Source organism: Amblyomma americanum, chromosome 4 (assembly GCF_052857255.1).
Source record: "Amblyomma americanum isolate KBUSLIRL-KWMA chromosome 4, ASM5285725v1, whole genome shotgun sequence".
Taxonomy (NCBI): domain Eukaryota; kingdom Metazoa; phylum Arthropoda; class Arachnida; order Ixodida; family Ixodidae; genus Amblyomma; species Amblyomma americanum.
In genome coordinates this window covers 193790824-193806696 of record NC_135500.1, presented here as the reverse complement: position 1 = coordinate 193806696, position 15873 = coordinate 193790824, and the positions used below count along the sequence as shown (strand labels likewise).

The following is a 15873-nucleotide window of genomic DNA, read 5'->3' as shown; positions in this document are numbered from 1 at the left end:
GGGCAAAGCTGGGTAGCTCTGCCAGTGAAAATTTTGAATTCATTCATTCATTGACGGAAGCCCTGCAGGTTTGCTTGTACGTCCTTCCGCAGTACCTCGCTACCTTAGTAGTTTCTTGCACCAGGCCCCTGCTGGCTTGACTGTTTTCTGCGTGCACTGCCACATACAGTGCTCTCTCCCTGCCCCCCTAAAGTCAGCTGCACTCGCCCGTATATGTCGACTACCAACTCCTAGTACTTTTCTCCGACTTGGGTCCCCCTCCTCTCTGCCACCCGAAGTTAGTTTCGCGAGCGACAAACCGGCCTGAATAGAGCGTGGAGGTCGCGGCAGGAAGCAGCGCTCACCAGTCCTAACCAGGTTGCCCCGGAGGAGGAGGGGGTTACGGACAGCGGGGCGCCACGGCCGCATGATGCAAACGGAACAGGGGCTCCAAGAAGCCGAGGGTGAGGCATCATCAGCGGGCGAACACTCACCGACGGTTTACCAGGAGGAGGAGGAGGAGGGCCCAGGGGCAAGCCCCACGGAAATGATGCCTACGTTGTTTGTCTGGGAAGCGGTCCAAGCTCGCGGTGTTGTGGAGAGGAGGAGAAGGAAGCGGGGAAGCACGTGCAGAGAAAATAACCGCGCCGCTATATCGAAGAAACCGCGCGGGGCGCGCCGCTAGCGCCGCGCTCAAAACAGACGGCTCTCGAAGCAGACGTGAAAGGAACAGCGGTGGGGCGACCCCGGCGACGAAGAAGACGGGACTCAAGTGCGGCATTACGACATGTGCGCGCCATTTCGTCAGCTAGCCGGGCCGCCACCCAACGCGGCTACCAGGGCAGCAGAGTTTTTCCTCGAGCCAAGGGGAAAGGCGCCCTTTTCTCTGGAGCGCACGACGGTGTGTCTGTGTTCCAACGTTTATCTTTTGCAGCGACAGTTCTGTGGAGGGGGATTTCTTCGCGATTAAACGGCACCCGCGTCGCCGTCGTAGTAGAGAAAACCCCCTTCCATTCCTCTGTAAACAGACCTCTCTCTCCCCTCGCGCTCACCTGCATGCTATCCTATGAGGATGTTATTCAGGTGTGTGTAGGGGAATGGCAGCCACTCTTAAGAGCACTTGGTGAAGGGGTGGGGCAGCTATCATCATGATTTTCGTTCCATGAAATAAAAGACGGCCGTTTTTCTTTTTGCCTTTTTTCTCTCCATGGCCTATTTGCTCCTTTTCTTATGGACAGCTTTGTGTTCCACAGCTTTCTTTCTTTCTTTCTTTCTTTCTTTCTTTCTTTCTTTCTTTCTTTCTTTCTTTCTTTCTTTCTTTCTTTCTTTCTTTCTTTCTTTGTTTGTTTGTTTGTTTGTTTGTTTGTATCTTGTTCAAATCACCTGCATGCACAACATCTCGTTTGTTCTTTTTGTGTGCGTGTGCGTGCGGAGCTATCGCTCAGTTGGCCTCTTCTGTCATAACGCGCTGACCTTCCTTTCGCGGGGGCCGCATTGTTCCCGAGTTTCCCCACCTCTGTCTCTCTATCCGAGCGGCAGGCGCCTCGCAGGCGGCAGAGGCGAGCGCCAATACAGCGGGGAGTCCAGGATCGCTTTGTTACAAAGCGCGTTGACGATGATGCGCTGCTCAATATACTCTCTCTGCCAGGGTGCGCCGAAACGGAAAGCCCCCCGAAACAAGGGTTGCAACATTGCAGTGCTCCATCATGTTCGTAACCGACGCTGCGCCATTCTTTAAACGACGAGCAGGAACAAAAGAAAAGCCGAGAACGAAAGCGAGGGCACGCGGAATAAAATTCGGCGGGAGTTGGTTGGTTGGTTTTTGTGGGAAAGGAAATGGCGCAGTATCTGTCTCATATATCGTTGGACACCTCAACTGTGCCGTAAGGGAAGGGATAAAGGAGGTAGTGAAAGAATAAAAGAAGAAGAGGTGCCGTAGTGGAGGGCTCCGGAATAATTTCGACCACCTGGGGATCTTTAACGTGCACTGACATCGCACAGCACACGGGCGCCTTAGCGTTATGCCTCCATAAAAACGCAGCCGCCGCGGTCGGGTTCGAACCCGGGAACTCCGGATCAGCAGTCGAGCACCCTAACCACTGAGCCACCGCGGCGGGAGCACCAGTAGTTACCGCTTAGTTTTAAAAACTGGTATAGATGGTGTACGCTACGTTAGGGATGATGGTGTTGTGCTTGTTTACCTCACTCGGCATTGTTTCGGCAGTACGGCCGTCAGGAAATAAGACAACTGCGAGGCAGCAGGTCTGTGAAAACACGTCGACGACACTTTGACGGTTGCCTCGAAGCTCAGTGCTATACACCGCTGTGCATCGTTTTACTGAAGCGCGAACGACACGCTCCGGCTGCCGCTGGCGCGTTGCGCCTAATACTGACCGCAACCGTAGGTTTACACATCAACTAACGGTCAATCGTCTGAGATGGATGCACATTCGACTATTGGTTCGTTATTTTCCCGACCCCTACGACGAGAACGAGTTTGAAAGTATCTGCAAACTAAGCATACCACATTCCATAGGCGTAATATGATATTGGATCAAGAAAAGCGAAATCAAAAAATAAAAATTTCACTGCGATGACATGCTTGTTTTTTGCGCATTTTGCGTATCCGATTGGGAGGAAAAAAATGCTCGATGTCACTGACTCTTTAATTGCGCCCACTCATTAACAAATGATCAATTATGACTAATGAAGTCTCGCTTTCCATATCTAAGTGTGAGGGGGGGGGGGGGTGATTATGAGGTACTAAGTAGTAGAGGGCTCCATATTAATTCCAATCACTCATGCTCAGTAGCCGAGCGCCATCGCCACTGCAGCTATGTTTTGTGCTACTTATATATAGTAAATATCTTTGAAAGTGTACATATATACTGACACAGTTGCCGATCAGCATGTAACTTATGAAATCTATAGCAAACGGCACTATAGGAGCAATGATGCCAACCAGATGAAAAATCTTAACGGGTTACTTTTTCTTAAACGGTTTCGTTTCAGGGCACAAAAAAATGGCACCAGCAGTAGCCCTTGCTCATTGTTCTTTTTTTTTTGCTATCATTGGTCACTAATACGCACTCCACTGTCTTCTATCAAGAGGTTAGGTTGTGGTTGCTGCGCGTGTAGCGGAGTACTGTCGGCATCAAAGGAAATGCAAACAGGTTAACTGTAACACAAAAAGAATACAAAAATAATAGTAGCCGAAGCAGGAATTCACGAGGAGTTCGTTAACACTTCGACGAAGCAGTATTCGGACCACACAAGTGAAAATCAGTCGCGCTAATAATAATCAGTGTCCACAAACTAACACCTTTAAGCCTTGCTATTGCCATTGCATTCGTATCGTTTGCGTTTCGTTTGAAGCTGACAGTACGTACAAGAGAAAGACATGTCACTGCTGAAAGCACATCGAGCAGGAAGTTCATTTCTTGTTGAGTTCGTCGGCACTCCTTGCCTCCGGAAGATGCAAAGTCGGCTCAGAGACTTCAAAAGCGAGCAGAGCAAACAAGCAGAGCGACAACTAATGACTACACTGTTCCTGCGCCACCCGAAATAAGCGTTTCTTATTGCATGTTTGTTCTGTTCGTTTAGTGAGAGCGCTGAATTCGCCCTCAAAAGCGTACAGGCTTTGTCAAAAATATACAGGCCACCGAATTTGCTCCCGAGTCGTGCAACGTGGCTTTCTTTATATCGCCAGCGTTCCAGATATTTCGAGGGTGAAAGTGACTGCCGTCAATCTAGGCCTTCCAGAGGAGCTCAGGAGACTTCATAAGAGGAACAGAGGGCTGAAGGGGCTGCAGTAACCTCACTAAGAGTGGTAGTGCAGCACACCCGGTGGCCTGTACAACTTCGGCAAAGAGTGCACCTCGCTTAATGCTTGCTATACAGCTCACAGACTTAGCCTGTATACGCGCATATACATGCTGAGTCTGCTTTTAGTGCAGACTTCCTTCGGTAGACTTGGCGGTAATTCCTGAGGCCCATGAAAAGCCCACGAGGAGAGCTAACATAAAGGGGGTTGGAAGAAGCAACACAGAAGCGCTTGAATTACGCGGAAACCCGTGCCTGCCCGTTCAGCTTGCAGCGCTTCCGCGTTTTTTTACTGCTAAGGCTATTATTCCCAAGGGTTCTGCCAACACAGCAGGAGCTACCACGAAAAAGCGCCATCGGGTAGCAGTTGCATGTAGCCACGTACTACAATGATTCGTTTTGGGAGGCTTCTGCGTTGGCTGTGTGTGCCTTCGTCTGGGGACGCGAGTCAAGGTCTCACGAATCAGCTTCACGTAGTTACTCGAAGCCGCTGGACTGTGAACTGCTGACTCAAGGACTGAAGATATATATACAACGTTTCAGTTGTTGCGCTGCCCTAAAGGAAGGCTTTCCTGTGCGTCAGCTTTGTTCTCTTTTCACTTTGCACATTTATTTTTTGTTGGCTCACGCTATAACTAAGTTTCATACAGCGAGCGCAACGCTGCGAATGGTACGTGCGGAAGTAATCCGCATGAAAAAATAAAAGGAGACGTGTTACTCCGCGCTTGTTTTGTGGCCGAGTGGTCTACGGCCCGAGAATGCGACATCGTATCGTCAGCAGTCAGAGCACATTTAATCAAGCTCATGGCAAATGTACCATGCAGTAAGCCTGCAGACAAAGCATACATACTGTATGTGCTCATCACAAAGAACGCACTACTTTTTTGATCGCGGACGTAGGCAGCGCAAAAAGGAGAGCTTATAGCTTTGACTGCGTTGCACCTGATGTATGAAACGGCGTATAGGAAGATTGTCGGTGAAGATTGGTAGGATTTATTCGAAAGGCAAGACGCATGCTCCTATGAACTGCGATTTTTGTAGCAAAGCTGACTTAAAGGGGCACGCATCTTCTGACTTCACCAGCTAGCGAATGGCAGTGATCTAAAGCAGGAGGAGTCGATTGTATACACTCTTTACCGTGACTGAAATGCAGAAATAACAATTTCCTCACGGGCCTCCATGTCTGTTGCGTTTTTGCACGAAAGATTAAAAAAAAAAGGCTGCACAGTAGAAGCAAAAGTTCAAAGCGTGTAACTTACCATAGAAGGCCAAAACGCACGAAGAGCATGACCCTCTGAGACAGAGATCGAGGGGAGTGTTTACCCAACGCTCCTTCTGTAACAGAAAGGAAGCAAAGAGAAAGAAAACAAACAACAATTAACACGATGCATCTTGCGCGTGCGGATGAACATCTATCATGCTGTCCCCGTCACAACTTGTGCAATGAACGACAACTTGGGACATGACATATCACAAACTTAGAACATGACATTTGACGCTCAAGATGTCAATAGGCCGTAATGGTACTCTCTGCGGGTAGATACAGAAAACAAGGCAATACTCCGAACAAAGTCTCATAACTGGGTTCTCTCCTCGTGGACTTTGTTGTTGTTGTTGTTGTTGTTGTTGTTGTTGTTGTTGTTGTTGTTGTTGTTGTTGTTGTTGTTGTTGTTGTTGTTGTTGTTGTTGTTGTTGTTGTTGTTGTTGTTGTTGTTGTTGTTGTTGTTCTGGTCGCAGTACTGCGTTCTTTTTCTTCTCTTATTCTCCTCCCGGTCACGTTCCAATTAATTTCTGCGGTTACGGAGCGTGATAATAGGCGTTTTTAGCATGTCCAAAAAGCGTTACAAGTTATTAACATTTTACGGCGCCTCCGGAAGCTCCGCCAGTAAACGAAACTGTCGAATGGACAATATTTCGAACTTTCTTAATTCAAACATTCGCCTTGGTCTCACCAATGTCAACTGTTTCAAAGAGGATCCCCTCTATTCAAACTCTGCGTGAACGGAGCAAAGTTTCACCCTCTCGCCCCCTGAGCATACGTAAGGAACATTGTGTTGTGTTCGAACGAGAGCTCTGGTAGTAGCCTATGTTGTTGTCGCTGCTGTTGGTTTTGTGCCCACGTGTTATATTAAGTTATACCAAGGTTATACCAAGGTTATATTCTCTTCGTCCCCTGTTTATTTCATGCACACCTGGGCAACACTGCATTCTAACGATGCTACACCGGACGTCGGAGAAGAGCCAAAGTTGACTCTGGAAATGCTTCTCATAAGAAAAAAAACGGTGGTCCGAGTTTTTTTGGGCTCATTAAAAATCTCAGATTGTCAGAATTAAAACTTCAAAAAATAAATAAATAAATAAGAAATGAATCTTAAAAGCAGCATGTGTACAATGTGAGCTTCATTGGCTGTAAGGAGGCGTCATCGCATCGCATGTAGTGATGGCGGCCGAATCGTATTCTTCCCAAAGTCCAAGGTGGTATGGTATGGTACGGGACGGTATGGCGCGTTGGAATTGACATCCGTGATCTGCACAATACGGGCTATATAAGAGAAGCCGTAGTGCATGTAGTAGTAGCAGTAGTGGTTTATTTAAAAAAAAAAAGCTGAAGGAAAAGAATGTTGCCGGCCGTGGAAATTACTGTCTAATATCGTAAGGACCCGAGCTGCGGCCGGAGGAGGTGAAAGCGAAATGGAGGTGATAGCGAGGAGAAGTATAGAGGGGAAGCGATAGCAAGAAAGGACAGGGGAGAGCTTTGTACACTATTTACAAAATGCATAAGGCAATCAAGTTCGCGCCGCTCGCGCGCTAACGTTCAGACTCTGTTCGAAAATAAGTGCGCGCGAGTGGCCACTGTGCACAATTATTTACATAAAAGAAATAAAATGTATATACATAGCCGTAGTGCAGGGTTCTGCATTAATTTCGACTTCATGGGGTTCTTCAACGTGCACTGACATCGCCCTGTAGACGAGCATTTTTGCATTGGCCCCCATTGAAACGCGGCCGGGATTTGATTCCTTGACCTTAGTCTAAGCAGCCAAACACAAAGCCCAAGAGAAGACGAACCATTTTAGCCATTTTCGTGCACTTTCATTTGCGAAAAAATAAATAATAATAATAATAATAATAATAATAATAATAATAATAATAATAATAATAATAATAATTGGTTTATTGGTTTTTGCGGAAAGGAAATGGCGCAGTATCTGTCTCATATATCTTTGGACACCTGAACCAAAAAAATCTACGATGAACGCTCAGCGCAACCGCCTCGAAGAGATATCGCGAGCATAACGTCTTTCCCAACTGCCCGGAGCGCTAACAGGGCATCAAGTTTTACTGAATATCACTCGCCACTTTGTGGCGGGAAAAGTTCAGAAAAGGCAAGCCGGTCATGCGAGACGTATAACCGTGCTCGCGGCGAGTCGGACGCCATCTGCGCAAACGAGGAAGTGTTTACACATTGCGTCCTTTGCGCAACGATGTCTTTCGTGCGGCAACCGCTCAACGCGGAACTATCACCTCTATAAACACCGCACAGATGCCTTCGCAAGTGTGGGCGAGTACTTTTCACTGCTGACAGCGATGGCGAGCCGAGCAGAAAACGCAGAAAGTGTCCACACTTTAAGGCCGCGCATATGAAGACGTCGAAATTTGCGTTTATTGAACTACAGCATGCTTTACAACGACATCTGAAGAAGGAAATTGCTCCGAGGAAGTCCTTTTTTCTTTCCTTCCTTCCTTTTTCTCTCTTTCTATTCGTTGCTTTCTTCTTTCTCTCACATTCTTCATTTCCTTCCTTTCTTTTATTGCTCTTAGTCATCGCGCAGAACGTCGGCCTTTGAAAAAGTAAGTTACGAACAAGGACCGCGCTGGAAACTTAATAGAATCTCCGTATTAGGACATACTTGCAAACACGAACAATACTTCCAGGATTTTTTGGCGCATGCGCATACTGCTCATATGAAGTTTTTTGTTTCACTGTACACCTGCCTTCCGAGCACATGCCTGTTTGTGGCATAAAGAGAACTATACCACGACAAAAAAAAAAGCGCATGATAAAAATGGCAGTAAATTGAAAACAGTCCCGTGCCTTGCTGTCAGTGGTCTTCATCCGTGCTTGCTGTGCATCTTGAGGCTTACTGCTATCCAAAATGTAAACCAGACCTATTTCGCCTAATATGGCATTGCTCCTTTTTTGATCGATGCAGGAAGGCACTGACCACCAAAGAGATGGAACTCTCACCGACGACAATGCCTACAATCAACTGTTTATTTTTTTTTTGGTCTGCACAATGCCACCTTGCTCGCACTCGCACATATATAAATTGTGCTGCCGCTTTCCTGAATTATTTCTAGCTTTATGGCAGTATACTGATCGCTCTTCATGCCTTGCTTATCAGTTTTAATGCGGAATTCAATCTAGCAATATTTCCTTGCACTCTTTATTCTATTTGGGTGTAGCTCTCGAAGCAGAGAATATTTAGAGGAAGACATTTCAGCCGAACTCATCATTTATTCAGTAAGCTAAGCAGGCGGGGCACGCGACACGACGGCTTTGATTCTAGGGTTATGAATAATGAGCACTTCACCAAGAGATTGCATTGTGCGTGTGTCACGGATGTATGCATGCTGTCTGTTGTCATGTAATAGGCTTCCGGGCCTAGCCAAGCTACGTGTGTGTGTGCGCGCCAAAATGAAAGCAAAGGGCGTCTTGGAACCGGGCGAAGGAACAGACATTTGTATTTCGCAACTGTTCGTGGGTTCACGACTCGTTCTCCTCCTCCCACCCCTTCAACCCCCCCAAAAAATCACAAATTTATACAGTAAGGGAGAGTCCCACAGAAACGCTCATCAAAGAGGCGGACGCGCTACACGACGCTCTCAATACGCGTCTCAACAGCTTCGCGGAACAACAACATACGCAGAGGAAGGGAAACGCACATCACTGACCTATAGTTTCGATAGCGTCTTTTTTTTCTTTCTTTTTACCTCGAAGCCAAACAAAACACGCGCCATTCGTTTACACAGTAACCCGTATGCGCGCTCAATGACCAATAACGACGTCGAGTGCGCGCACTGCACGCAAAAGCAAAAAAGGAGGCCCTACCCTCAGTCTCTTCCTCACCTCTCTTCCTCTCCTCCTCTCGACGCGAAAGTACGTGTAGAACACGCGCTGCACGCAAGCTGCTGCCGCCCGCCTGTCATCGCGAGCTGCAGCAGCAGCGGCGGCAGGTGTTGTTGACGAAGAATCGTTGTTGTGCCCGCAAGAGGCGCCACGACGTCCAGCTATAACCTAGTTAGCAGCGGCGGCGACGTCTTCCTCCTCACTTCCACCCCCCTCTCTCTCCCCCTCTCTCAAAAGCATGTTCGATGTTTACTCGCGGAAAATTTATTTCGCGTTAAACTGGCAGCGAGTGAGCTCGATTTCTCGCGTGCGCCATATGGGGTGGATTAGCATACAGAAGTGTAGCTGTATATGGGTTCCCCTCCGCTCCGCGCAGGCTGGGCGGACGAGGCAATCACGCCAAAACGGGAGCGCGCGCGGGGGGCCCTGTCGCAACTGCTTTGCACTGCAGTGCAGCCGACGGAGATGTGATTGAAGCCGCGCGGTCAGCGACGGCGTCGCGGGGGCACTGATTTTGGGGGCGTTATTTTTCGTGGTTCGCTGCTTCATTTTATTTGGGGAAAGGAAGGGCCCGTATTTACGGCCCGGAGCGCGGCATGAGCTGATAAGGTCGCTGATCCCCGTTTCCTAAAATTGATGCGCGCTATTGCGGACGCGAATTTGCCCACATCTCGCTGACGCCAGCGGGGGCTAATCGAATGGCGGCGTATATGCAGCTGCAGGCAGCGATGTGCGAGGCACGTCAATAGTTCAGCGCCTTCCGTCCATTCCTCACTGTCGTCTCATTAATAATAATAATAATAATAATAATAATAATAATAATAATAATAATAATAATAATAATAATAATAATTGGTTTTTGGGGGGGAAAGGAAATGGCGCAGTATCTGTCTCATATATCGTTGGACACCTGAACCGCGCCGTAAGGGAAGGGATAAAGGAGGGAGTGAAAGACGAAAGGAAGAAGAGGTGCCGTAGTGGAGGGCTCCGGAATAATTTCGACCACCTGGGGATCTTTAACGTGCACTGACATCGCACAGCACACGGGCGCCTTAGCGTTTTTCCTCCATAAAAACGCAGCCGCCGCGGTCGGGTTCGAACCCGGGAACTCCGGATCAGTAGTCGAGCGCGCTAACCACTGAGCCACCGCGGCGGGTAAACAACACCGTGCAGGCGTGAGGAATGTCTGCACTGATTTGCGTAAATGGACATCTCGTCTCTCTCTCTCTGTGCGCGTTTTGTATAACTTGCGTGCGTCTGAGGGTATCTGAGAGAGTGTGCGCTTTTCCCATCGACCAAAACCAAAAGCAGGTGTTTCTGCGCGTCAGCGTTTATGCGTCTCAGCTTCGCTAACATGCGGTTTTATTTCGGTAGCGTCCTACCAAGGGATCTGATTGTTGACTACCGTCGTCTCTTCCCTCTTTCGCTTTCCTCTTTCCCTTCCCCCAGCGCAGAGTAGCAATCGTTTTCCTATTTCAGCTAATCTGGCCACGTTTTCCTTCTGTCTCTCTTCATCGTGCAATCTCCACTGAGTTCTCTATTATGGCGAGTGAATTGCATGGTCTGTATGGACACGGTAACGACGTTTCACTCAGCTCAGACTAGAAGAGCAACCGAACTATGACGTCACGACCTTGTGATTCGCCCGGATGCACGATGACCTCACCGCATGCTACGCCTTACTCAATCCTGCGCGCACGGTGTTTCGCCTGTCGCGTTCGCACAAGTGATAAGCTCGAGCTGCAACACAGTCACGCGAGCTGGCGGAGGAGATAACGCTATCTTCTACGTTTGCAAACGGCTCCGCTCCAGCGATTGTCCGAAAATGTTACGAAAACCCCCCTCGCTCAACGGAATGAATTAGCGGAATTTTGGCTCTTTCTGGGGAAATTGTCGGATAATATGCCTGTGCTCCGCGCAGCGGCATGATTTGTTCGGCTTCTTTTAAGCCATTGCCTCTCCAATGGCTTCTCTGACTACCCTATCAACGCAGCCATAGTCTTGAAAGACGATGCTTTCTTTTCTCTCTATTGTTTTTGCTCTCCGTGGTAGGATTCTGTTTCGAGACACCTCTCGCAGCCGCTCGCGGCAGATGCATCGTGCGCAGAAAATGAACACATAAGCAAGCTTTGCTGCGCCAAAAGCTGCGCATAAAAGCAGCTGAGAGTGCTTGTCACACTAACTTGCGAAATAAGGCGGAGGGACAGTCACCAGAAGTTTCCGACTACCGCATTCTTTTTCTCGCGCTGCCTGGCATGTGGAAGGTAGGTATATATACGGTGTTCCACCTAAGACGTTACACAATTTTAAAAAATAAGGTTTTTGAATTATAAGACGTCTTTTCGGCATAGCATTGTCAGCGGTATAGCACATCACAATACAGCTAAGATGTGCTAACTAGCAGGCTGGTTAACTCATACTGAATACTGAACTTTTTAACTATGACTGTTAGGCTCCTCAATTATTGAGAGGCGTGTAGTGCACCGTATATAATATACATATCAATTTTAAAAATTTCAAGCATGCAGTCACCCTCGGCGCTGTGGCCTAACAAATTTTGGCACATGGCGCCAAAATACATGCGCGTTCGAGAAGCTTGCAGGCAAAGCAACCTCTCCAGTGTACGTAACTCGTCGAAATAACCAGTCTATTGCGCCAAAGGGCCGAGGGAAACTGCGTTTTGGAAATTCTAAAATCTGATATGGATATTAATTACGGCGGGCTACACGCCTCTCGGGAATTAAAGAGCCTAACAGTAATAGGCAAAAAGTTAAAATATTAGTTAACAAGCCAGCTAGTTAGCACATCTTAGCTGTATTCTGATGTGCTACACAGCTGACAATGCTATGGCGAAAAAAAAAACGCTCTTATAACTCAAAAAGCTTATTTTAAAAAATTGCGTAAAGTCTTAGGTGAAACATTCCGTATACGTATATGGTTCCAACAGCCTAATGTTTCTAGTGCAGCGAGCACCAACTTTAGCGGTGGTTTAGCTAAATATGGAGCCATATCAAAGCCTCTGGGCTATGCTCTAGAACCTGAATAATTGCACAAGTTCCTGCTTGTATGATTGACAAAAATTAGTTTTACGCCCTTTTTCTGAGAACACAGGTTTTGAGGTCAAAGGGGAAGGAACATTTGAAGCAGCGTGCGTGGGACCGAGTGGAAGAACGGATGAAGGAACGATAGAACAACGTCTTGTGGATCATGTTCAGAAACGGTCAAAGTTTCTAGGAGAACTTTCCAGCGCATATGCCTTCTAAGAAGCGCTGGGGAATATAAAACTAAATCCCCCCCCCCCCCCCCTCCCGCCCCATGCTACCAATAGTGGAGGGCACTTCCCTAAATGCCTCCCGCTCGCTGCAGGCCGTTTTTTAATCATAATATGTTACGACGTTGAGGCCGTTTACTCCGGGGGAAATTTACCACCATGTTATGATGCACCTCTCTCCCTTTATTCTTTCACTCCCTCCCTATCCCTTCCCTTACGGCGCGGTTCAGGTGTCCAACGATATATGAGACAGATACTGCGTCATTTCCTTTCCCCCCAAATACCAATTATTATTATTATTATTGTTATGATGCAAAAGGAAACGCTGCTCTTCCCGATACAAGTGTGAACCAATACCAGCACTCCGCAATTAACTATAGCAGCGTTGCATTGCTCTTGCCGCCACGCCGGAAGCGAGTGGAGTCAGGCTTTCCGCCCCGCAGCTGAATATATATATATAATTGGTTTTTTGGGGAAAGGAAATGGCGCAGTATCTGTCTCATATATCGTTGGACACCTGAACCGCGCCGTAAGGGAAGGGATAAACGAGGGAGTGAAAGAAGAAAGGAAGAAGGATGTGCCGTAGTGGAGGGCTCCGGAATAATTTCGACCACCTGGGGATCTTTAACGTGCACTGACATCGCACAGCACACGGGCGCCTTAGCGTTTTTCCTCCATAAAAACGCAGCCGCCGCGGTCGGGTTCGAACCCGGGAACTCCGGATCAGTAGTCGAGCGCCCTAACCACTCAGCCACCGCGGCGGGGCGCAGCTGAACCGCATCACCGCAATACGCGCGCAAATCTTGCTGAACCGGCAGAGCGTTGGGCCTTCTTGGCAGACGTCGCTCCTTTGCAGCTATACACCCGACTGTCCGTGAAGCGTGTGCCACAGCGGAAGCATATTTATACGGCATTTCCCAATCGATATTGCCTTTTGTTCTGGGGCACACGAGCGTGCAGCTGCAGTGCGAGAGAAAGGGAAGAGGGGAGAGGCAGGCGGTGCAGCGAAGGAGGAACGTTGGCGGCCCAAGAGCGAGACAATGCCGCCGCATTTGCGCAGTCTGCTTACGCACGAGACGCGATGAACTCGAGCAAGAAAAAGAAAATTAAGAGAGCTATCGAAAAGCTAAACTGATGGGCAACCAGGGATAACGTTGCTGTCTGATACGACATACAGCGTTTGCCAAAAGTAACCAGGCTGCGCGGTGTGCTTCTCATTCGAATAGTGGGGCCCTGACGGCTTCCCTAAAGATCAAAAACTTCAAAACCTCGGAAGGTGAGGACAAGGGCTCTCCTTACCATACAGAGATTTAGAACTCAAGTACGGGAGGGCCGGCTGGCTATGCCGATCCCACGGCATTAGCTAAGCCGCCCCCCCCCCCCTTCGTTTCTGACTGTTGTGCAATTAGATTGCGTTTTTTTGGTTTGTTTTAGCAGACGGGTTTTTATTGTATTGTATTTTTGGTTTTGGTCTGTTAATGAACTTCCCTTTATGTACCTATGCCGATGCTACGGTATCAGCTAGCCCCCATTCGTTTCTGACTGTTGTGCAATTAGATTGTGGTTTGTTTGTTTGTTTTAGCAGATGGGTATTGATTGTATTGTATTTTTGGTTTTGGTGTGTTAATAAACTTCCCTTTATGCAGGCATAATAGCCTCAATATATGACTGAGAAGCAAACCACGCTGCCTGGCAAAGACTGTACATGCTATAGTTTTCAAAGGCTATTGAGCTGTTATAATCGGTGATTCGTAATAATCACTACCACCAACATCCGAATTGAATTAACTGCAGGACAACGGTGCCTTCCGATCAGCTTCAATTATTCATGTTTTGTACCGGCCGCGTTATTCCTGCGAATTTTCACAGCTGGTCACATCATTTCATTTACATTCTCTCAGCTGTATTCATTTTGACACTCTATACCAGGCAACTGGTTCTAGTTCTGCACATGACATGCCTTGTCTATGTCCACCTCCTCATTGTACCTAGTCTCTGACGCTGGGCATTCTATAAAATACAGGGAACATTTTTTTTTTTCGAGAAGGGGATAATGATATAACGAGGAGAATTGGCAAAACATACAGGCAGACAAGTACTCCTACGATGCGCGCGCAGCATCCAACATTTATTTCCATATTCCGTATTTGTACATAGTGCATATTACCCCATACTCCTATCATTTCTTACTGTTGCTCCCCCAATTTCTTTCCGTCTCTCTGTCCTCTCCCTGTCCTTGTATTCCCGCTAGCCGGAGTTCAGGTGCTTTAGGCTTCGATGGCAGATGCTGCGGCTAGCAACATCTTCTCCTTCCATTGTTGTTTTAATAATTAATAGCCACTAACAACAACAACAACAACAACAACAACAGCAACAACAACAACAACAACAACAACAACAACAACAAAAGGCAGTCAAGATCTTAGAATGTCCAATATTTCATAACAAAAACGCTACTTCAAAATGAAAAAAAAAACGTTTACGAAGGACAAAAGAGTGTTGTGTGGAAAGTCGAAGTAAACAAGATTCTCGTTCAACATATAGACAGGAAAAATGACAGAGTATGCTGCTCGTGCGAAGCGCGACGAATCACGGGAAACAAAAAAAAAATGCTTGTCTAAGCAATAGAGATCTGATCGCAATCGCTTTCGAACTCCAGTATGCTCGTTTTCAATGATGATGGCAAGTTACTTTAATGGCACGAAGGCTGTTTAGCCGAAGAACCCTGTCAAAATGAAATCGTCCTCATCAGTGGTTGAAGCTATAGCTCTCGAAACAAGGATATGAAGTAAGTTTGAACACGCGAAGTATATTTAGTTCAACGAGCTGTAACTCGCAGCCGATTACGCCTTGCGCCGAGTGTTACTAAAACCTCTTACACGACATTTTCCGAATAAAAGTGATGTTCAAAGACGCGCAGTTTTTGCTCGTCTGACAAGGGTGCAGTAAGCGTGTAAGCCAAGTTTCCTTCAGAAAATATAAAAGCGCTTTTTAGCGAAACGGCCTAATGGGATAAGAAATACAACAAAATAAACGTGGTTTCATTTGACAGCCCCCCCCCCCCCCCCCTCCCCGTCGTAACCCATGGATTGAATACTTCCGCTTCACCCAAGGCTTCCCCCACCTATATAATTTAAACACGCTATTAATCCAACATGGGCTTTCTTTGTTCGGTTTTACAGCAAGAGCTAATTATCGGACTCCGTACAACGCCGCGCTACGAGTTCATCCGTTTAGCGATCATGTGATCAACCCCGCACGTACATCGCACAACCTCTGCCGCCATCTGGTGGGACGCGTGTTAGTAAGACACCATCGAAACGCTTCCAAGATCCAGGGTGCTAGCGCTAAGGACGCTGCCACAACGCGCAGGCGCACAAACTCACTTCACCACAGCGCACAGAAAATGAACACGTACGGACTGATAGAAAGGCACCACAATCCTTCCGTGTTCACTTTTTGCCCGCTGTGGCGAAGTGGGGCATCTAGAACGAACAAGCCCAGCGCAACAAGCGTAAATACTGCAAATTTTTACATCGCTTATTGTCCCAATTGCCCCACACTCACCTACTGGCACCGTATAGCTCTTTTTCAACCGCAACACAACTCTAACCCCTCTCTATTCTCACCCCTTCTCCCCATGGTTCCTGGAGCACCTGGCTACTATCGG

The 15873-nt window shown here is 47.6% G+C and overlaps 1 protein-coding gene across 9 annotated transcripts in view; it reads right to left on the bottom strand.

Annotated features, from left to right (window-relative positions):
• LOC144128932 (cGMP-dependent 3',5'-cyclic phosphodiesterase-like) overlaps window positions 1-15873 on the bottom strand; it is a 250044-nt gene that overhangs the window by 30205 nt on the left and 203966 nt on the right. For all 9 annotated transcript variants that reach the window (XM_077662751.1, XM_077662739.1, XM_077662738.1 and 6 more), the window contains one exon: window positions 5061-5136. The gene's annotated coding sequence lies outside the window, so the exon portion shown is untranslated. The remainder of the gene's footprint in view (window positions 1-5060; window positions 5137-15873) is intronic.